This window comes from Pan paniscus, chromosome 18, assembly GCF_029289425.2.
Source record: "Pan paniscus chromosome 18, NHGRI_mPanPan1-v2.0_pri, whole genome shotgun sequence".
Classification (NCBI taxonomy): domain Eukaryota; kingdom Metazoa; phylum Chordata; class Mammalia; order Primates; family Hominidae; genus Pan; species Pan paniscus.
Window position 1 is genome coordinate 74,549,589 of NC_073267.2, and position 23,180 is coordinate 74,572,768.

The 23,180-nt window shown below is 41.6% G+C and overlaps 1 protein-coding gene across 6 annotated transcripts in view; it reads right to left on the bottom strand.

Annotated features, from left to right (window-relative positions):
• CDH11 (cadherin 11) overlaps window positions 1–23,180 on the bottom strand; it is a 177,706-nt gene that overhangs the window by 103,795 nt on the left and 50,731 nt on the right. For 5 of the 6 annotated variants that reach the window (XM_063598031.1, XM_003823694.6, XM_055100053.2 and 2 more), the window contains exon 2: window positions 1,682–1,806. The gene's annotated coding sequence lies outside the window, so the exon portion shown is untranslated. Of the gene's footprint in view, window positions 1–1,681; window positions 1,807–19,902; window positions 20,041–23,180 lie in introns of those variants that run through there. The other variant, XM_063598029.1, reaches the window with a different exon arrangement.

Below are 23,180 nucleotides of genomic sequence, written 5' to 3' on the forward strand. Positions count from 1 at the left end.
TCCACCTTCCTCTCATTTAATTAAAAATATACTGAGGGTCCCTATTCATTTGCTCAGTAAGTACTTACTAAGCGCATACTTTGGCCCAGATACAGTACTTGCAACTGGGAGCACAGTGGTCCCAAATAAGTCCTGTCCTCAAAAATCTCTAGGTCTAGCTGGGAAGACAGACAACTAAAAAGGCAATTACAGTCCAATGTAGAAATCACAGTAAATGGTGTAATCCCTGGCTGCTAAAGCATTGTCTAGGTAATCTTAGGCTATTAGAAATAGCTCCTTAGAGATAGTGAAGTCCAAGCTAAGATATAAAATGCCTTAAGAGTGCTTATGAGGTGAGAGAGATTATGAGGCTTTGGGGGAAATAATGGCTGTGCCTTATAAGGAGGTCCTAGAGTGGATGTATATAATACAGGCAGGGTGGAGAGGGAATACCAGCTGAGAGATGAATCTGGACAGCAAAACAGTGGCCCTTCTCATTAAAGGATCCTAGAAGCTTGTTAAGAAAAGCTTATCTCTATCATTGAAAGGAAATAAGTGGGAAAGTACAATATGTACGGATTTAAGAACATTGTTCAGGATATACATAGATCATGGATCACGTTGGAGCTGATAAGGGAGAAATAACCCTGGAAGCAAAAATACTTTAATAGGTGACAATTTCAGTAATATTAGAGAAAAAACGTTTGACTTGCATTTGAACGGTGGCAATAGGGATCGAGAGAAACAAAACTATTTCAGAGATAGCCAAATGATAGAATGAATAGGAATCAAGAGGAATTAACTGCTATTGCAGGTGAGGGGTTGAGAGGCTTAAAGTATTCCGTCCATGTTTCTATTCTGGGTGAATTTTGATACTATTACAGGAATGTGGGACCCAGGAAAAACCTGGATTTGACGTACATATTTAAGTCACCACTGGACATCTACATGGAGACGAGCCGTAGGCACTTGGATAAGGAGGTCTAGATTCCCCAAGAGTGGAAAGTCACACTGGTAGAATTAATTCTTAAATTTCTATCTGGATATTTAGTTGTCTCCTGTGAATATTGCTCCAGTTACCACCAAGCAGATGGAGAAGGTAAATGGATTCGTAGAATCCTAAAATGTAAGAACTGTTAGAAATCCTAGGTCCAGCCACCCTGGCAGTCCAGTAAATGGCTCATTAATCCCATAGCACAGACAGTGAATGGCAGAGCTGGGTCTGGGTGTAGAAATCAGGCCTCCTGGCTCGTGATCGAGGGCCATGTCATTTGAAGTCTAAAAGGTTCAGCCTCCTAGCAATCTCATTTCCTTGTGGGACATAAGCTACCTTGTTCCCATTTTAAGACTTATTTCAAAAGAAAAGGGGAAAAAAGCAACATGGCAATCATCTCAGTTGGCCTGTTCAGCCGGGTCGTTGCTAAACAACTATAATCCCTTTAGTTCCTTCTTTCTCCTCCAGATCTTACTATTACTAGCACATAATAGGTGTTCAATAAAGAGAATCCAATAACATCAACACTGAATAATCACATTCCTCACTACCGAAAAACGTAGGCCTTTCTCTCCCTCTCAGATTCTACTTTTGGCTTTAGTGAAGGTCCAAATCAAGCCACATTTGAGACACAGACCCAGTGGCATACTTTCCATCTTGACATACATAGTAATATGTGAATTGTTCAGTAATATTAGTCCAACTTACCTTCTTCACCCATTGGATACTTGCTGCCAATTTCTGTAACACACTCCACCCATCTGATTGGTCACTCAACAAATGACAACACGAAGGAATGTCACAGGGCCGCTGAGCTGAAAACACAGTGATTTCTGCAAAAAGTGAAAGGATCATTAGTAACCTAGTGGTGCCATGAATTGACCAAGTGATACAGTATTAAACACAGTTGCATATGACAGACTTTTCTCTTAGAAGATGACAATCCAGGTGTGCAAAGAGAGAGAGAAACAAATTACTAAAATTATGTGAAAAGTGGGAAAAACTTGTCATGGATTTATAAGTACCACCAGATAGTGGGATTAACCACACATGCGTTTCGTACTTTGATGACAATGATAAAAGCAATCCTACACACAACTTCTTATAACATGCTGTGTCATTCACATACATTTGCTCTTGCATGAAGAACAAGCTATTGGGGGAAGGTATGAAAACTTAGAGCCCATTTCTGATAGAACCTATGTTCCAAAGCCAAAGCAATGTCTTCCTTCCTAAAGTGAGAAGCACCGTTCTGGTGTTGACAGATCCTCGTGAACAACAGGCTCAAGGATGAAGAGTAGCAATAGCAGTGGTGGTAATAGGAGATACTATCCCCACTCCAGCAGACCAGATCATTGGGCTGACAGGGTTGCAACTCTTCAAGATTGCATTTCCCCTACCCACAACACCACATTTTAGACTTTCTGTGTCTAAAATGGGGGCTGTGTTCTGCTTGGATTCTGGTCTGATTCATCTTCATATCTCCCAAAATGTCTAACACATTTCCTAGCCCAGAGCATCTGTTCAATGCATATTTGTTGAGTGAATAAAGAAAGGAATATGGAGTGTCTAAACAGCTGTCATCTTTAAAAACTGAGGCACTGAACCAAGAAAGGTGCCAGCTGGCATAGCTTCCATAACACAACAGCATAAAGGAGTTCTTGAATGTCCTTCATCTCTAGGCTTCTACCTTCTAGGATCAACTCAGCCTGCATTAGGGGCTTAAACAGCTTATTTCTTTGACTTGACTTCATTTCTTTCCAAATCTCTTTCCTTGTTTGATATTGCTTCCATCGAACACCATACACAAAGCCTTCTCCAAAACAACAAACAAGCAAACAAAAGCCCTTTTTAGTGAAGGGATGTGGATGGACCTTAGATTTACTAAAATTTGTTCATAGAGCCTGGTTTTGGTGACTGTAGCAAGATGAACAATAAAGCTGTCCTCTTGTGTGCTATTTATCCAAATGTCAGGACAGAGTAACACTGGAGTTATTCCTGGAGATACAGGGAGTCATGGAGGAAATGCTACATGCAGCAGTTCACACAATGCATAACGAATGAGGAAGGACCCTGCTTGTCAACCATGTTACATGCTGTGGCCAGTCTCTAAAATTGCCCCACAATAACCCAGACCCTCTGATAGGCATGCCCTTGTGCAGTCTCCTTCTATGGGACTATGAGCTGGCTCTGCATAACAATGAAACAGCAGAAGTGACACTATGAGAACCATGGGAGAGGGACCTCCACCCTGGTCGGTCCAAAAGGCAAAGCATTGAACCAAAGAAAATTACTCTTGAGCCTTAAGATTCAGCGGTATTTGCCTTTTTATGTAAACTTGCTTGGAACACATCACTACTTTCTTTTTTCCAATTTCTCCCTTTCAGAAAGGGAATGCCTATCCTACACCTGTCCCACCACTGTATTTTGGAAGCACATAATTTATCTTATCTCATAGGTTCACAGCTGCAGACAAATGTTGCCCCAGGATGAACAGTACTTTGAATCTCATCCATACTGATTGTGTCTCAGAATGAATAGTATCCTGCGTTTCACCCATACTTATTTAGATGAGAATTTGGACTTTAGACCTCAGAATTTATGCTGAAACAAGTTAAGATTTTGGAGGCTGCTGGTATAGAATGAATGTATTTTGCATGCAAAAAGGACATGAATTTTGCAGGATCAGCAGTAGAATGTTATGGGCTGAATGGTTTTGTTCCCCAAAATTCACATGTTAAAGCACTAACCCATAATGTGATAGTATTCAGAGGTGGGGCCTATGGGAGGTAATTAGGTTTAGATGATGTCATGAGGGATTGTTCTTCTAAGAAAATGAAAAGAAAGCAGAGCTCTCTGTTTGTTTCTGCCATGTGAAGACACAGTGAGAGGACTGTTGTCTGCAAGCCATGAAGAAGATCCTCACCCGGAACAGAACCTGCTGGTCTCCAGGACTTTGAGAAATTAAGATCTGTGGTTTAAACCACCCAATCTGTGATATTTTGTTATAGCAGTATAAGCAGACTAATACAGAAACCCTGTAGCTTATCTTGTGCTTTTTGAAAGCTTGCTCTAGGAGAAGTTGGCTGCCATGTCAAAAGTTCAAATACTCGATATTACTGTGCTGTGAGAAGGCTCCAGACAGCCAGGAGGAGAAGCTGTATGGCTGGAAAGAGAGGTGCCAATCCATTTCCAGCTCTTTCAGCCTTCCAAGCTGAGGTGCCAGACAGGTGACTAAAGATGCCATCTTGGACACCTAATACATACAAATATTCATGTAACTCCAGCCATCTGACTACATGGCAGGAAAGAACAAGTAAAAATACCTAAATGAATTCAATCAATCCACAAAACTGTAAGAGATAGTAATAAGTTGTTGTTATATGCCACTAAATGTTAGGATGTCATGTAACTCAGCAATAGATAACTGGAATGTTATAAACAGGGGTGGAAAAGATATTTGCCATGTATCTCACCAGTGAATTATCCTTAAGCACATATAACCATCCTGGGTATTATAAACGCCATCTCACCCTACAACACAAAAAGGTAAGACTCTTGCTGAAAGTGTACAGCCAATAATGCCCAGGGTATTGTTGGAATCCAGCAGTGCTGACCTCATAGCCCAAGTACCTTCTGTTTTCCTTCTCTAGTCTTCTGTTAATAATGCAGCTGTGACTGGGGCCAGCGTGTTTAAAAAAGGTTGACTTCTCAAATCTGTAAAAGACTGATTGAACTCCCCACTTTGTCTTGCATTCTTTACCTCCCTGCAAAATGTTTCCTATAGAAATCCTTTCACCAAAAGCCTATGCAGTCAATCAAAAAAGCTTTGGAAGAAAAGCAAAAATAGATGGTGAATTGTCTATGAATTCTAATCACTGCAAACATTTGAGAAAGAGGGACTGTGGATTCTGTGAAAAAAAACTGGTATACAATTATATCATGTTTCTTAGAAAAAAAAATGAACATACAAAATCCAAGTTGTTCTTTATGCTTTTAGCATAGTTGATGGAGCTAAGATGGCTGTGCGGGCTATAGTGGGTCATCTGTTTCTGCATTCTCTGCACTGGCCTTCATGGCTGGAATGTTCATTTTCCTTCATCTTCCCCACAGCTCATGACTCCCCCAAGACTTGGAATCATGTGTTCCCCTCTCAGCCAGGAAACCACACTCCAGCCTTGCTGCACCCACTTCCTACCTACTCTCGGGACTTCTCTCTGCCATCTTCCCAGCTCTGCACACCATCATGGGCTGTCTTCAAGTACAGCGCCATTGTCGTCTATCAGCCCTTCCATCATTGTGCTTGGCTGCCCACAGCACTAAGCCTCTTAGGGGCTCAGACAGTACATGCTATATACTATTTCAGAGAGACTAGAAATCAGGAAAAGGAACACCGTGAAGCCAGAGTGTATAAAGTGGAATGAAGGACATACTCAGTAAGCATACCAAAATCAAGGAAGACAGTCAGTGGAGGATGCAGCTGTGACTGTGGCAGCTCCCTTTTGCTAAGCTCTGATTGTGTGGAAGGCTCAGTACGTGCAGAGCCATATCCTTCCTTTTTCCACTTTCCCTATCTTAGGCTCTCCATTAAAATGGAAAGAGTTGTCAATGAAGGGAGCAGCATAGCCCGAGGAGACGGAGTTACTCCGTTTTACAGATGGAGAAACTGAGGCTGAATGGCATATGCCCAAGTGCATAGAGCAAGGAAGTAGCATAACTGGGCTGGATCAATAAACCCACTCCTTTTTCCCTAGGTTTAAGAACCCACCAGGAGGCCCACTCCCCAGGCAAATCATGCCTATTCCCGTGGTGTGTGACTACAGATAATTTCTACTTTTTGGTAAAAACACAATGGGAAGGCCAGCTGCAGTGGCTCATGCCTGTAATCCCAGCAGTTTGGGAGGCTGAGGCAGGAGGATCACATGAGCTCAGGAGTTCAAGACCAGCCTGCGCAATATGGCGAAATGTGTAAAAAAAAATTAGCTGGGCGTGGTGGCAGGTGCCTGTATTCCCAGCTACTGAGGAGCTGAGACTTGAGGATCGTTTGAGCCTGGGGGATCGAGGCTGCAGTGAGCCAAAATAGCGCCATGGTACTCCAGCCTGGGTGACAAAGTGAGACCCTGTCTCAAAAACAAAACAACACAAAACAAACAAACAAAAAGCCACCACAATGGGATATTTTGGATATTTTGGAACATAGTTAGTTAAAGCAAACTATAATTAAATGTTTACATGTTACTGTTGTGTAAACAAGTGAAATATCAGGTTTTTAAAACTTTTCTTTGGTGAAGAAGTTGAACAACGGCCATCCACTTTTCTGGTGGTCTAGAAATACCAATTTGCTTTGTTGATGTTGCTCTGTGCAGGCAGGAGAAGGGGTCACACATATACAGTCATCCCTGGGGGTCTGCAGATGGGGGCTTCTTCCTTTTTTGAGCATCACATGTTTCTGACATTGTTGAACGGATGATTAAACTCAGTTAATAATCTCCACTGGGTGTTTTTCTTTCCTGTTATTGCAAAGTTCCAAACCCATATGGTAAAGCATATTTCGTAAGCTAGGATTGTAGATCATGATTTTTTTTTTGTAAAAAATTGGGAGAAACAGGAAGCTGTTGCATGTGAGAGAACAAGACTTAAAATCAAGTTTTTCCTCCTCCAAGCTAGTTTGAGTTGGGGCAAGCAAGAACTTTCTGAGCCTCAGTTTCCTCACTATAAAATGGGGATAATAACAATTATTTTGGAGAATGATTGTGGAGGATAATCATAATACATGGAACACTTCACTTATACACTCAAAAATCAATAGTTGTGATTATGAAAAGAGATATTGTGCTTCTATGATTGTGCATGATTAAACATTTTACCTTTTATTGTATATTTGCTATTCAAAAACCCTTTAATAGATGTGTAAGTATTTATACAGAACCAATATTGATATGTGCATAAATATTAACATACAATTTTATCACATGTAATTAATAATAATCTATAAGCATTTTGCAAATTTTTTTTTTCAGATGAGGAATCTGAGTCTCATCTAAAGAAATTTAGAGATCCTTCAAAGTTCCTGGACCCAGATTAGACCTCTACTCCCACTGTGTGGTTAAGGGACACCAGCTGCCCTCTGCTCATCCCTTCCTGCAAAATCTTAAAGGCTGGCTCCTTACTGCCTGTACAGAGGATGATGCCCAATGTCTATCTGTAATTAGAAGAAAACGTCCATAAAGAGTTTCTGAGCTCCAAATGGATTTGACACAGTGGCCTTTTAAATCAAACTCTTACTACGATTATCTTCATTTCTATTTAGTAGTTTTTCTAAGTAAGCCATGCTTTTAGAGGCACCTAATGCAAAGTGACAACCTTCACCATTTTCCAAAGCGCCGATGGACGGGCGTAGAGAGAGTCCATTGTCACCATGGTAATTACTGCACAATACCTGACGGCCAATGGACGGTCAGGAGGCTCAGGCAGCCGCTGAATCCGGCATTGTCCAGGCCTGATAAAAAGACTAGAGGCCTTGAAAAGCCGGGGAGCAGGATCTCACAGCTCTTTCCCTGAGCCCTGAAAGGCCCATTGTGCTGCCACCATAAATTCTGGGTTCCCCGGGCACTTGACAACTGAAGCCAGGGACAATAGAATTCTTGTGTCCAACAAAACACGCCTTGTCCAATGCCGGTCTTATCAGCCGCATTTACAAATGTCTTTCGTTGTACCCAAATAATTCCCTATTAGAAGGGCTATTGGGAGCAGAACTAAATAAATATTCACGGCCTTTGTCATATCTTTGGGAAATGAATAAACAAACAGTCATCTAGCATATGAGCAAACCTCCTACTAGTCACTACATTTTATCTGTATTTCTTGCCCAAATTATGTAGCTTCACTTTCTCCTTTCAACATATTAACAACTGCGGTACTGGAAGCTCCGGTTTTACGTGCCATCTACTACACGCCATCGGTATTATTGCGTTGGTGCTTCTACATGTGTTTTGTAAAAATTACTCTTCCCCACAACACTAGAAATTTTATTCTGCCTCCTGAAAGAGGAAGAAATTAGAACCTACAGAAGTTAAACAACTTGCCCAAGATAACCAAGCTAATTAGTGGCAGAGTGGGAATTCCAATCTAGATTTCCCTTGCTCCAAAGACTCTTCCCCTCCCACTCAGCAATGATGATTTTGCTACCGAATAAAGAAGAATAAAAGTTAGAATAAGGGGAAATATCTAAGCACACCCACTATAAAATTTGCATATATATATATATATATATATAGAGAGAGAGAGAGAGAGAGAGAGACTATATTATTAACAACTTGAGAACAGCTAGAATAGTAGGAAAATGAAAAGACTTTCTCCAGGAGAGTATATTTTATTTTTGCCTAAAATGCTAGCAATTTTACTTTTTAAACTTTTTTTTAGGGTGGAGGTGAGAAGCAGACAAAAATAAGTATAAGCATGCTGCAGGAAAGTTTTTAAGGATGTCCATATGGTCAGTATGTAAAGTTTTCTAAAGAACTACTAGGGTGAACAAAGCAACCAGCATGCACACAATCACATATGCTCCAGAATAACTTTAACCTCTTCTTCTGTAGCTGATTTTATTTTACTTATTTGTCTCCTTGTCGTGTGTAAATATCTAAACATTTGAATATAATGCACATGATCAAACAGAAATCCCCTTTTCAATAGAAGCCATCAACTAGAAGAATGGTGATTTTTACATTAAAAAAAAAAACCTGACAATATTAAAATTCTAAATGGTTTCCTGTCAGGTCAGGAGATGCCCACATTCCACATTTATTAACATAGCTTATGCATCTGACTCCTGTCTGTCCCCAGCCTCACCTGCCCATCTTACCTCCTGCTTCAGTAAGTACTGCTGTTCCTGAGCCTGGCAGGCTGTGCACCTCTGTGCTTCTCTGCATCTGACCTCTTCTTCCATTTACTGTTAGTGTGACTTTGATGGAAATTCTCCTCAGTACCTAGCATAAACTCAGAGAGCCTCAGGATTCCCTTAGTGTAACATAGTGCTTTTTTATTTCTCCCACAATTAGAGATCTTTGTTATTTATGGCTATTTGGTCCTCCCAACTTTCCATCAAGGAAGCTGTGAGCTATTTGAGGACAGAAATCACATATTATTCTCATTTTTGTTTGTCCCAAGTCAGTACACTGCTAACCCTCCACAGAGCTAGACTATTGGAGAAATAAATGAATGGTAGTAATTAGACAAAGAATGACCACAAAATTCTATAATTTTTTAATTTAAAAGATTGAAAATACCTATTGACTTTTATCTACTCGATGTCAAATGACAGGTATAATTTGTAATTTGTTTTCAAGGACTGTAATAATGTACTCATTTGGCACAAATTATTCAGCTTTGATAAATGCAACGTGGCATTATTTGGTTTGTTTTCTATAATATTTAAATATTTAAAATCAGTAAAGTAGGTTATCATTTTGCAAATAATTGGCTATTAACAATAAAACACTGGGAAACCAACAGGTATTTTCTGACTGGCATTAAATGCCTGTGTTTGTGCAAGTATTAAGTTTGAAAAAGTGTGGTCAATATTTTCTAAATACTTCACATGCCAAATGAAGCATTTAATCATCTTTGGGGATTTAAGGCATGAATGCCATCATGTACACATGATGCTAACTCTCAGCATTTCTCTATCCCCCAGGAGCTGAATGTTCCACAGACACAACTTAATCCAAACAGGCAATTATGATGGCTAAAATTTATTGAGAATTTCCAATGGACCAGGTCCTGGGCTAAGTACCTTTCTACAACACACAATTTCATCTTATGACAATCTTATAAGTCAGGTTCTGTGGTTTTTCTTCATTTCACAACTAGGAAATTGGAGCACAAAAAGACGGAGTAAAGTTGCCCTCAATCACAAAGCCACTCACCAGTGAAGCCAAGACTCGGACGCAGGCAGTTTGCATCTATAGCAATTCACCCAATAGCTGTACTCTACTCCATTCTTTGGCTATAAAATAGGGCACTAAATTAGGAAAGTAGTCCAATGATTTAAAAGAAACATGACTAAGGACTGCATCACTTTACCAGGCTACCTAACTATCCAGGAAAAGCAGAAACCAACTACGAAGGAGAACCCATGCATGTAATAAAGAAAAACAAAGACCTTTAACCAGACACAAGGCCTGAGACAGTCTCTTACATTTTATCAAATCTGGGCAACTTCCAGACAACCAAGAAATCCGCTTATTTGCAAGTTTCTGGAGTATGCAAATCTCCATATTCACAAAGTCAGAGAAGTACTGCAAACACACACACACACACAGACACACACACTGCAGTGTTTGTTGTATGCCAAAATAGTCACAGCCTCCCGCTATCTTTTCATAGTAAGAAAAGTAAACTGCATAGTCCATAGCAATACAACTGATTTATGATATAATAGGAGAGAGTTCCCTCTGGGGCCATTATACTCAGAAAGAAACAAAATCAGGTTTCTCAAAATTAAGTGGGACTATCCTTTTGCAATATAAAATTAGGTTAAGAAAAAAATGCCATTTTGTTATTTGCCTTTTCCTAGGCACTTACTCTGAAGATACAAGCTGTACAAACTCTGCTTGTCTATAAACTCCACAGGGATAAGAAGCATATATGTTTCCTTGTCCACTTTATAATCAGGTAGACAAAGGCACAAACTAAATGCTTCAAAAGAGCTTTCAAACCAATGACTTAGTAAATAAAAATCTGAGCCCTGGAGATAGTGGTCTCACCTATTTACAAGTGCTTCTGAAGGGCTGCAGTAAGTGGAGACTGATTTTCTTCAGGCACAAATTTGAATTTGGCCACAGAGGGGCTGACGTGAGCCAGGGAGAGAGTCTAGCGGGTGCTCTACATCCTCATCACACCTCATTAAATACACTGGATTCACTCAGGGTCGGCAGGGGAATCAGGCCATTAAAATGTTTCAGTTTCGCGTTTGCTGCACTTCATTGGTGGAAGAACATTCTTCACTGCTATGCACAAATTTTGACATTCTTGAAGAATGCGAAAAATCATTTGTCAATATTGAGAATCTAATATTTTCATAGGAAGCTTTATGTAGGCTATTCTACCTCGATTTGTGAGGCACGTGTGTGTGCTTTAGATGTAAATGTGACTGCACACACACACACACACACACACACACAAAACACACATTCTCAAGGATGTTTTTTTCTTTTCATTTTTTAAATACTCTTTGGATGGTTACTTTTACTAACTCCATTGTTAAGAACTGAAAATAAAGAGAAAAACAAACAAACGAACAAAAAAAGCACTGTCAACAGCTATGTGGAGCTGGGTCATCTTACCAGACTGTGCTTGGATCATGAGTGTGGAAATGACAGAAAAATGGCCCTGTTTGTCTGCAAATCAGTGGATCAGAGGTTTCAGGAGGACTTCTTCTACAATATTCATAGTCTCTATCATATGGCTTCTGTCAAGAAAATGAGGCTGGATACCTACACTTGATCTTAGCCAAAAGGCCAAGAAGCAAGGAGCTTGTCTTTCTAAACAGGCTTTTAAAATGCCGCCTTGGCTTTGATATCTGCAAATGTTCTACATACAGAGATATAAAGATATATAATAGTATCTATATGTGTGTCAGTACACACACACACGTACATGTGTATACTATTCATAACTTGATCATTTATATTTGTAAACATTTCAGTCACATTCCTTATCCAGTAAGTAAATGAATTTTGGCATTGGGTACCAGGGTAGATTTGATGGGCAGTAAGATTGTTTCCTACTTTGAAATGACAGAACTTTGTAATTGGAATAATCAGTTCCCCTGGCTAAAAGCATCCCACCTCCCTTTATGAGTGTTCCAACCACACTTCGGGAAACACAGAGCTAAGAGCTGATACTTCTCTAGTATTCAACATGTGTTGGGGATTTCATGGGCCAAGCCCAATACCATGATGTGGCCATCTTCAAGAGGACACTGCATGTGCAGAAGACCTTGGCGGCCAGGGAGGGGTCACCTTTGGCTCTCAGGGTGATGTGTAGGCACAGCCAGGTTTCAGAGTCAAGATGGTCCTCAGAGAAGGCCCAGAGGACCTTATCTAGGAGCCAAACCAAAGGGGCATGTCCCCCAGCAAGCCAAGGGGCCAAGCTGTGGAATTAGAAAAACTCTGGCATAAGATGCAGCTGCAAGCTGATTCCTGTTTGGGCCTCTATGACTCTTCAGTTCTGTGGCTTTGGACTCTGTTTCCTTACCTGTAAAATGAGCAACATAACACCTCACATTCCTGTGGCGAGCACAGAGGTGATAATATGTGCACATCACGCTATTGTTTCTGACACACATTTACTCTTCAGTAAATATAAGTCAATACCATCAGGGTTCTGTTACAAAGACTCAACATAAAGAAATTAATGCAATACCTGACACAACAGGGGCCCCACCAATTGCCAGATTACTGGCCTTCAGAGACAATAAATGGGGGAAATAGAGACATACCTTTTCAATTCTTTCTCAGTCCTGATGTCAGCAAAGAGAAAGTCTCTGTTTGCAGTGATTCCTAAACAAACCTTTTTTTAACAAAGACAAGGCAGTCTCAGGCTCAGAGAGGATTCAATTATGTTGTTTCCTTTTAATTGTATCTGTTTTTTGACTGCCTCATATTTATGACAAGAGATACTGGCTTTCCAGAAATTAGAGCAATATAATTTTCTTCAAAAATATTTTTTTAAATAGCAGAAAGTAGAAGGAGTCAAAAGAAAATATTAAGTAAATAACAATGTGAATTGTATCCAGATATTAGGGAAGACAAAACCTGAATGACTGAGAGGTGAGGAACACGGATCCATGGCACCACAATTATTTTATGGACAGGGAGACAGAGGCCCAACAGGGACATGGGTGAGGAGCGGTGCCTACAGCATCTAAACCGCCCCAGACCCTGCCTCCAGCATCCCAGGGTCTCTGCACCGCATTTTCATTAATATCACGGGTCAGGTCAGCTATGCGAGGGGACTGCAAGAAATGATCACAGTTCTCCTCCAAGGACAGAGAAGGAATTACAGGGAGAGACAAATGCCAGTTCCGACATGGTGGTGGAGGAGGGAGCAGAGTCTAAAGCCCTACAGGAAAGTAGGTCTTCACAAAGAAACTAGGTTGAAGACTCACCCGGCCCACTCTCCACCTCCTGCCCCTCCCTGTGACGCATGCCGTGCATTTTACCAATATCCTGTTTTATTCCAAAGGGAATTTCAGGCCGCCTACAAAGGTGCATACAGTACAAACACATATAAGACTATTTTGAATACTAAAAATGTGAAAAGGAGAAAGAACAGCATGAAATAATTTGAATGAAGGTCATATGCAAAGCTTGGGCTACAAAGTCATATTAGTTGCAAGGGCTGCTTCACGAAAGGGACGGGGACACACGACCTGGCACAGGACCGCAGGACCCATGAAGATAAAACTGCTGCTGAGCTGGATTGCAGCCATTCTGGGTACTGATGCCAGCATACTATTTATCCCATTGGTTCCCACAGAGACAACCCTGTGCAAGACACAAAGCAACATTCTTAAACATAGTGGAAAGATAATTATTGGGCCGCTTAGAACAGCATCACTGGCCCACAGAGGTGAAGGAAGGAGATAGAGGAAGATACTCAACAGCATCTTTCTGCCAGGAGGACCTGAGAGCAAGCCCATCTTTCACACAGCTGCTACAGGCACACCCTAAACCAGGGGCCTGCTCATGCCACTCCCAGTTGCAAAGCCCTCAAGGTCTCCTTGGATTGGTCTCCTCTACTTTTAACAATAGCCAAGCCTGCTATGTTCCAGATACTGTGCTAAAGTGGAGTGTTGCATAGATCACCCCTATTTGAAAGTGGAGAAATCTAAGATGGAGAGGGTGAGTTACTGATGCCACCTGCCTTGCTTGTAGGGATTCACATCCATGCAGTCTGACTCCAGAGCGTTCTCTCTTAAGCACCACTCCATTCTGCCCTCAGGGAAAGCCCTTCATTAGTGAGCCTCACTGGTCTTCAGCTTCACCTGGGGAAGCTCCTTCTAGGAACCCATTGCTTTGCCTCAACTTACCATATTGTTTCACTCTGCCTCCTTCATTCCTACTTTTGCTTCTGAACTGAATATCTCTTCCTCTTCCTTTTTCACAAACTTATCCTTGTCTTTTAAGGTCTTGGCCAAATATCACCTCCTGACAGTCCACCTTCCCAACTACACACACGCACAAAGCTTACACTGTGGCATCATCTCCGCCAACCACTGTGATTGGTGGAGATAATGACACAGTGTAATTCTGTGAGCAGATGTTTCTTGAGCATCTATTATGTGCCAGGCATCAGTCAAATCCCTGGATACCAAACAGGTAAGATTGCTCTTTTTACAGAGTGTTCAGCCTCTGGTAGAGTTAAAAAGTAAACAGAAAAATTAGCAGCAAAGAATTAGACAGGGATAACTTACACAAAGAAAATTTTAAAACGTTAATAAAACAGAGAGGGGATCATATCTTCTTAGGACCTCTTTAAACCAATACACATGTGGCCAGCACATAGCTGATGCTCAGTAACTATTTGATGAAATGAGAGGCAATAACTATGACTTACAACCACCTTTATCAGTCATTCTGTTCTTATGTGTTTGAACATTTTGTTGTTTTAAGAAACCATTTTCCCAACTGTCTGCCTGCTCCTCCAGTCCCTGTGAGGTTATGAAAAGCAGAAACTCTGTCATCTGCATCGTGTTTATAGCTCCTACAGTACCTACTTCGGAATCATCTGCATTTGCTGCAAACCATAAACACAGAGACCTGGACTTAAAGTTTGACATCAGAGACATCACAAATCACAGGATGTAAGAGCCAAATGAAAACTCAGCAGTGATCTAATCTAGTGATTTTACTAACTGTTCTTGGCAAACAGTAGTATTCTTGGGGTATCCCAAAGGCTGTTGCAGGGGCTGTTGTGTGGTGGGGAGAGCTGGAGGGAGGCTTCTGCAGATTCCTACAACTTTCTCCTTTCTTCTATTTAATCCACAGAAGCTCTACTTTATCCATTCTATATGTTTTAGAGGTTAGGGTAAGAATTTTCTTTACCAAAACCTGCATGAAATACAAAGAGTCAACAGGAAAAAAAAAAAAGAGAAACGACGAATCCAGGAGTCAAATGAATCCTTTGAATTTTTACAGAACCTCATTCTGAACAGATGTATATGTTTAGATATGGGCAGATGCATACAACCACAGACAGATGACAAGGCATAGATAGAACACATACACAATGTAAGTAGAGCACACATTTGGCAGTGGGGGTACAAGAGTGTGAAAGAAAGAGGTATTAAAATAGTAGCGAAGTATGCTTTCGAGGGAAGCAGAAGTCTTTCTAGCCCCACCATTCTCTCAAGAATTTTCTCTTCTTTGTTGCTCATTCATTCATTCATTGTTTTTACTTTGAAATTGTGCTCATTGATTTATTGTTTTGTCTTCTTTATTGCTCATTCATTCATTCTTTTTACTTTGAAATGGAGCTCATTCATTCATTGTTTTTACTTTTTAAATAATTGTATATCAAGTATTTCTATGCACACTGACACATAGAATTGGGACCTATGTAAAGGTGAGACAGAGAAAGAGAAGGAGGGAGGGAAGAAGGGAGAAGAGAAGAAGAAGGGAAGAAAGGGAGGAAGGGAGGGAGGAAGAAAGGAAGGGAGGGAAGGGAGGGAGAGAGAGAGAAAGGAAAGAAGGAAGGATGAAGGGAGAGAGAAAGGAACAGAGGGAGGATGTATTGGAGAGAGGGAGGGAGAAAGGAAGGGAGGAAGGGAGGGAGAGAGGAAGGAAGGAAGCAAGAAAGGAAGGGAAGGAGGGAGGGAGGGAGAAATGAACAGAGGGAGGGAGGAAGGAAGGGAGGTAGGAAGGAACCAAGGAAGGGAGGGAGGGAAGAAGGGAGGGAGAGAGAGAAGAGGGAAAGCAGGGAGGGAGGGAAGAAGGGAGGAAGGGAGGGAGGGGGCAGGGAGAGAAGGAGAGAGAGAAGAAAGAAAGGCGGGAGGGAGGGATGAAAGGAGGGAGGGAGGGGGCAGGGAGAGAGGGAGAGACAAAGGAAGAGAGAAAAAAGGAAAGGAAGAAAGGAAGGAAATGAGAGAAGAAGGGAAAGAGGAAGGGAAAGAGGGAAGAAGGGAGGAAGGGAAACTGCAAGATAAAGTAATCAGGTGAGTGAGGGGCCTGAAATGCCCTGTCTTTCCTCTCTTCTTCAGCACACAAGGAGGCAGTGTCTTAAACAAAGTAATCACAGGGTTCCAGAGGAGGCAGGTGGGTGAGAAGAATGAAGGGAGCTCCCGAAATAAGATATGACTACAGAAAAAAAAAAAAAAAAGAGGGAGAGAGATGACGACATGATTGGATCTATGAGACTGTCTATTTTTAGTGGCCTAAAGAAGACTCTCTCCCGTGACCTTGCCAAATTATGATGCAAACAGAGTTAATGAAAGCTCTCTCAAGCTTCTCTTCGAAGTCAGCTCATTACCAGATCATTTCTGCACACTCATCGCCCAAAACCCTGTAACCTCATTAAAGAACTAATCCTAACAGGTTTGACCTGAAAGTTAGCAGATGGATTTACTTGAACAGTTTTCTGCTTTTCTAGTGGTTTTTCCCGAAGAAACATTAAAGACCAGGTTAGCACTTCTAAGCCATTCGCTTTAATTTCTTATTGATGTTCTTGTTTTGTCTCTCAGTTAAATGCCACCCATTTTCAGAAATAAGAAAAATGCTCTGAGCAATTAAGAAAGATGCTTGCTTTCAATGTCATCTTAATTATTTAAATTATAAAAAATAGAAAAAGAACAAAAAGAATTCTAATATTGACTAATTTGATGTTTCCCTATGCATGTTTTAAGTATTCTTATTTCATTAGGAAAATAGAGCATTAGGCTGACTCCAAACAGAATAACTCACTTGAAGTAAAGGACCTTGTCGGTATTGCAATTCTTTGCGTAATCTCATTAAGTTTCACCCATATTGCCAACAAGAAACACTCTTTTACATTCCCATAAAGTTACAATTGCCTTGTTGTAATAGGAGAATGTTTAAGTAAAACACAATACATGCTGTGCATGGAATAGCAGGCTTTCCCCAAAGTCACAATGCTGTGACTTATAAAGAAACATGGGAAAATACTTGGGACTATTTCCACATGGTTCATTATGACGTCAAATCTCGACTCCAATTACAATAATGTAAAAATATTTCTGACTAATTTGAATAGTAGGAGGAAGAAAATAAGGACAATTCGTGAGTCAGAGTGAATGAATTCTGGGTGAATTCTTTCCTCTCTTCTTTATTTCTAATATGATGGTTAAGGTATTGTCTGTTCTGGAAACACTTTTTAATCTTGTAGTCACTTCATGACACATGGAGTACCTCTTTTGCAACATAGACACCTGAGCTGGCCACATCTAAAGTGAGCTTGGGTACAAATACCGATACCTGAGCATCCTCTTTTTTGTACAGCCAGGAAATCTACTCTGCCCAGAGATGCCCAAAGAACAAGCCAATTTATTCCAAGATAGAAACGGAAAAATAGTTTTACGATACCAAATGACTGAATCATCGAAGTGTCAAATTAAATATTGATACCATCAATTTGAGTCTAAAATACTTTCTTGGGTTAACAGAACCCGGGAAGAAAGGTAAGCAACTACCAATCCCATAGCACAAACCTTAGAAGGTTCTCCCTGGAAGCCCCTTTCATTTCACCCAGTTTATTCCTCCAACACACATCAGTTGACCACCAATTGCACCACAGGACTGTGCTGGGGAGCAGGGACACGGTGATGAACAAGATTAGAACCTTGCCCCTCATGAGCTTGCATTGTATCTAATTTTGGCTGCTCTGACCTCAAACCTGGATAGAATTTCCCAGGAGAACTCTTGAGATTTGCCATCTGACTCAGTATAAATTAGCCAATAACCCCATCAGCCTGTAGATCAGAGTTGCTGAGTATAAGTCCAGACCCTGCCACTGTACGATTGTGGCAAATCCCTTTGCACTCAGAGCCTCACTTTCCCCATCTAAACAATCAAGAGGTAAGTAAGTTTAATATCTTAGAAAGCTAGAAGCTCCGTTATTTTATGGGGCAACAAATTCATTTGTCCCCAGGATATTCAGACACCTCACACTAAACCAAAAGCCACGGAACATGGAGAGAACATAGGACACTCCTCATGTCCACAAAAGCAAACACCTATCCAGTAGGAGAGTGAAGGAAGGAATGCAGGGAGCTGGTGACTATAATCTCCATGGGGGAAGTTTTGGAGTCTGACAATCCAGGGTTCAAATCCTGCCTCTACCCTGTAATTGAATGTGTGACTTTGAGTGAATGACTCGACTCAACTGTACAAGTTTCAGTCTCCACATCTGTAAAGTGGTATCTCTAATGACAAACTCACAGCATTGCCCTGAAGATTAAAGAAGGGGTATACATAAGGCACTTGGCACCACCCCACACATGCCATGGGTGAGCAATAAATTTTACCCAAATTAATGTGAATTAACAGAAATATTAATATGCATTGGAAACCCCTGCTAAGACTGAATCTTGTTCACTTTCCTAGTGCCAGCACTTGGTATAGGTCAGACACACAGAAGGTGCTCAGTAAATAAATAAATGTTAACTCTGATTAACTCATACTGATTAGAAACTCTGATTGGAAAATAGGTACAAATGAATAACTAAAAATAGGAAAAGGAATTGCTTGTTACTTTATAAACACAATTTGTTCAGGGAGAGTATTTTTCAAAATGCAAGGCAAAATGGTGATGAAAAGGTCACAGACTCTGGGAGACGCTGAAAAAAACCAACCTCCCACATGGCTTGTGAGATCAGCAGAGGCAAGAGCCAAATGCATGAGTCACGCCCAGCAATTCTGAGGCAGGGACCAATCAGAGGTATGTGCTGTCCTCGTCACTGTCCGACTGAACTCTTCATTCATTGAACAAACAGTTCAAAAGGTCCTTTGAGGAACTCCCTGGTGTCCTTTGGCAGAAGAGTGGCCACAGAGCTGACACCTCGAGCAGAAAATGTGAGAACCTATGCTCAAGAGAAAGTGGTCCCAGTGGAAAATGAAAGGAGGTCAAGGCAGGGAAACCAGCAAGCCCGTTAACGATTCCATACAATGCCACAGAAGTGTTTTCCAAAAGCAGAGTCCCCACATAGCAACGGAAAATGCCAGCTTAATTTAGGCAGCTGCACAACACACACGCACACACACAAACGCGTGCATACACACATGCATGCATAAATATATGCACATACACCCCCATGCGCAAACTCCAAAAAGGGAGAAACAACTCTAAAATAGCAGAGTCCACTTTGAATCACAGTGAACAAACGGTTATGATCCATTTATGGTGATGAGTAAGGGGTTACGTAGTGGCTCTCTGTAACTAGGTCAGGCACCAATTGGTAGTCAGCTCCACAGACCCAGGAAGATTTAATGAGGAGGAGACCAGACAAAGACAGAGGATGGAAATAGTGCCCCAAGCGCGTGTCCCCAGACACCACAATCTGGCGATGGGATCCAGTCCATGCTATTTCTCTCAAAGATAGACCGGAACAAACTTTTGGAAACTCCTGACATGCGGATCAACAGTCCAGGCCAAGCCGTTGAGCCATGGCTCTGGCAGCAGCAACCAGGCTGGAATAAAAACAAACTCTGAATCAAAGGAAGATCGTGACCTGAGCCGAAAGTACAGAAAGAGCAAAGGCATACAGAGGCGGCAGCTGTTACAGCAGGGACAGGACATAAATAAAACGGCACTGCCAGCCTCAAGCTTGTGTCCACAAAAGCCAATCCCCTTTGCTGGGATCTATGCGCCACCGTTCCCGTCCCTCGTCCCTGCTGGGCAGTAGTAACTGGCACCTGCATTCAGGCTGGCAGATGGAGAGGCCAGGCTTATTGATTCCAGTGCCTACTCACTCCACCATCACGAAGGTCATGGTGCAGCAGCTGGCCGCCGAGGGACTTCCTTGACAGGCAGATTCCAGCCTTGGCAATGCCATCGCCAGGAGGCACCTTCTCTCTTCAATCTCGGGACACCTCATGTGGGGAGACCAAGGGCCACAGGACCGTGAGAGGGCTCAGCCCAGCTTTGTTCTGGACAGACGGAGAGGCGGCTCCTGATCCCTGGCACTGCCAGCAGCCCTGTGAATGAGCCACTGTGGTAAGACACACACCCACTGCTAATGAGACCCACACAGACACAAGCAAGAAAGACAAGTGCAGTGGTTGCTACAAAACAGGCAGAGAAGAAGCCAAGTCCGGCAGAGGCAGGATCACATTGTGCCCACCAGGCTCATGGTACCCCCAGCCCACGGCAGGGTCCCAATCCAAAAGGGAGGACCTCGAACTATTTGTCTTCCCTTGAACTAACAGCATCTTCTTGTCCAATTTTTTTTTTTTAAATTGGCAGCCAAAATTTTATGGATATTTTTAAAAAGTAAATGACGTCATCTATCTATTACTCTTATTGTTTTAGGGAGCATTTTTAACTTAAAAACCTAAAGGGGTAGATTTTTCAGAATGGAAACACACTTGGCAGTGAAATACTTGTATATTGAAGAAAAGGATGCATGAAATTGCTTTAGAACTTTAAATACAATTTAAATTTATTTTACACTATTGTATTGTATATTGTAAAGTAGTAAAGAGTGGGCTCTGGGCAAGTTGCCTGATCCAACTTGTTCTAGTCACTAGCTGGATAGCCTTAAACCAGCTACTCAACCTCTGCATACCTCCATCACCTCACTGCTAAAATGGAGATTAGGGCGTGCCTCCCATGTGGGGTTTCCTATAAAAATTAAATAAGTTAATTCATGCAATGCACTTAGCACAGAGCAAGCTCTTAATAAAGGCTACCTACCTTGATCATTATCATCATCATTAGTGTGATCTATGTTGGCCATTTGAACTGACCTTGCAGAATAAATGCTTAGGTTACAATGCTACATTTTTTTGTGTCTAACCACAGTTATTGAAAATCCAATAATATATAAGTATTTGGACCAAAATGGAAACAACTCAATGTAATTTCACTTGCTGAAAATTCAGAATATTTAGAGAAAACAAGAAACCTAGACCCCATAAGCTTTCCCTGCCCTCTCCCCCAAAAATCCAGAAGGGAGAAGACGGCAATTGTCCAGTTCCATTTTTATTTAATTAATTAATTAGTTTATTTTTTTACTTGAGACAGAGTCTCCCTCTTTCACCCAGGCTGGAGTAAAATGGCATGATCTTGGTTCACTACAACCTTTGCCTCTGCATGTGATTCTCATGCCTCAGCCTCCCGAGTAGCTGGGATTACAGGTATGAGCCAACACATCCAGCTAACTTTGTATAATTTTAGTAGAGATGGGGTTTCACCATGTTGGCCAGGCTGGTTTCAAACTCCTGGCCTCAAGTGATCCACCTGCCTTGGCCTCTCAAAGTGCTGGGATGTTATAGGCGTGAGCCGCCACACTTGGCCTTCCTTTTTAATATATTGCTTTTGTTGATTACTGCTTTTTTGGGTACCCTCTTAAATTTTGGACCCTGGGCCAGTGACTCACTCATCCCAAACTAGACCTAGCTCTGGGTGGGAGGTAAGTCCTCCTCTTTCTTCAGAGTGTGCTTCTGTCACTGTAATGTACAAGTCACTTGGGGACCTTATTAAAATGCAGATTCTGCTCCAGCAGGTCTGGGAAAAGGGATGAGGTCCAGGTCCTGCCTAACAAGTGCCCAGGTGATGGTGAGGCCACCACTGGTCCACAGACAGCATCAGGAGAAGCAAGGCCTTGCAGAAAGTAGATGCTTGGAGAATGGAGAGGGGGAGCAAACACCTGAGTTTCATTTGGTTGTCTTTTTGATGTCATGGTTGTTTTCAGATAACTTGGAAACTCTTTCATTATTCATGGCTGTTGTTAAAGCTGTGGCTAAGTCCTTGGACCCAGAGGCGGGGAACATTTGTTGTTTTGTTTTGTTCTAAATCAAACAAATAGAATAAAGCAAATACCTATTGACTCCTGGTGACTGCCCTTTGGGGAGTTCATTTAACTTTCATTCCCTTATTCTTTTGAATGGCTACAGAAGCAGGGCTAGGAATGCCACAGAGAACAGAGCTGTGCAAAACACCCAGACTCCAAAGGGGACACATTGCTGCTGAAAGTAATAAAACAGTGCCAGCTCGATATACCCAAATTAACTGTCTGTCACTGCCCTTCAGTAAAACTGCAGGAAATAGCAAGAGTTCAGAGTTTTGGATTTTAAAACTCAGGGTTCACACCCAGCCTCCGTCATTTGGTAGCTGTGCAACCCCCCGGCTTAACTTCTCTGAACCTCAGTTTCTCTACATAGAATGTGATCCTAGTAGTGCCTGCCTTATAGGATTGTTGCTGTAAGATAATTCGTATATATATACACACACACAATATGTGAACAATGGCATGACTTTTTCCAAAGTCCCAAGAAAGCACCCAAGAATTGGAACATTTATGACAAGTTCCTATGGATGTACCCTTGTGTGTAATTTTCCCTATTTCCAAGCCCATATCTTCCCCCAGAATATGTGTGTGTGCACAGAGAGAGACAAACAGACAGACAGAGATAGAGAAGAGGAGGGGAGAGAGAAGAATAATAAATAAAAACAACTTAACTGAAAGAAAAAGAAAGAGTTTGAGTAGTGATAAAGACCCACATTCAAAATAGTATTTTCCTCTTTAACTTGTTCCTAATTATTATACAGAACAATGCAAACATTGTAAAAGAAATATTAAATCATCTTACATCCTTAGGTGGAAGAAATGGTTAATATTCTCTATTAAAGTGTATATACTTGGAAATTACCAAACACACAGGCACACACATGCGCACATACACACACACACTAGTTCCTCCTCCTGTCTCAAATCTTACACTCTCTAGAACATGGCACTGTGTCCTACACATAGTACACCCTGGCAAACATAAGCAGGCTGAATTCATGGAAGGAAAGGCTTGCATGGCTGGTCGTCTGCTCATCAGTCCACCATTTGTGGGTGTGCACTGCCAGCCTGGTCTGTCAGCTAGACTTGGATAGGGAAAAATGGGGGGAAAGTAGGCCTGAAAGGAATGGCTCTCAGTCGTGCCTTTAATTGTCACCATGCTGGGGGACAGAATGTCAGACA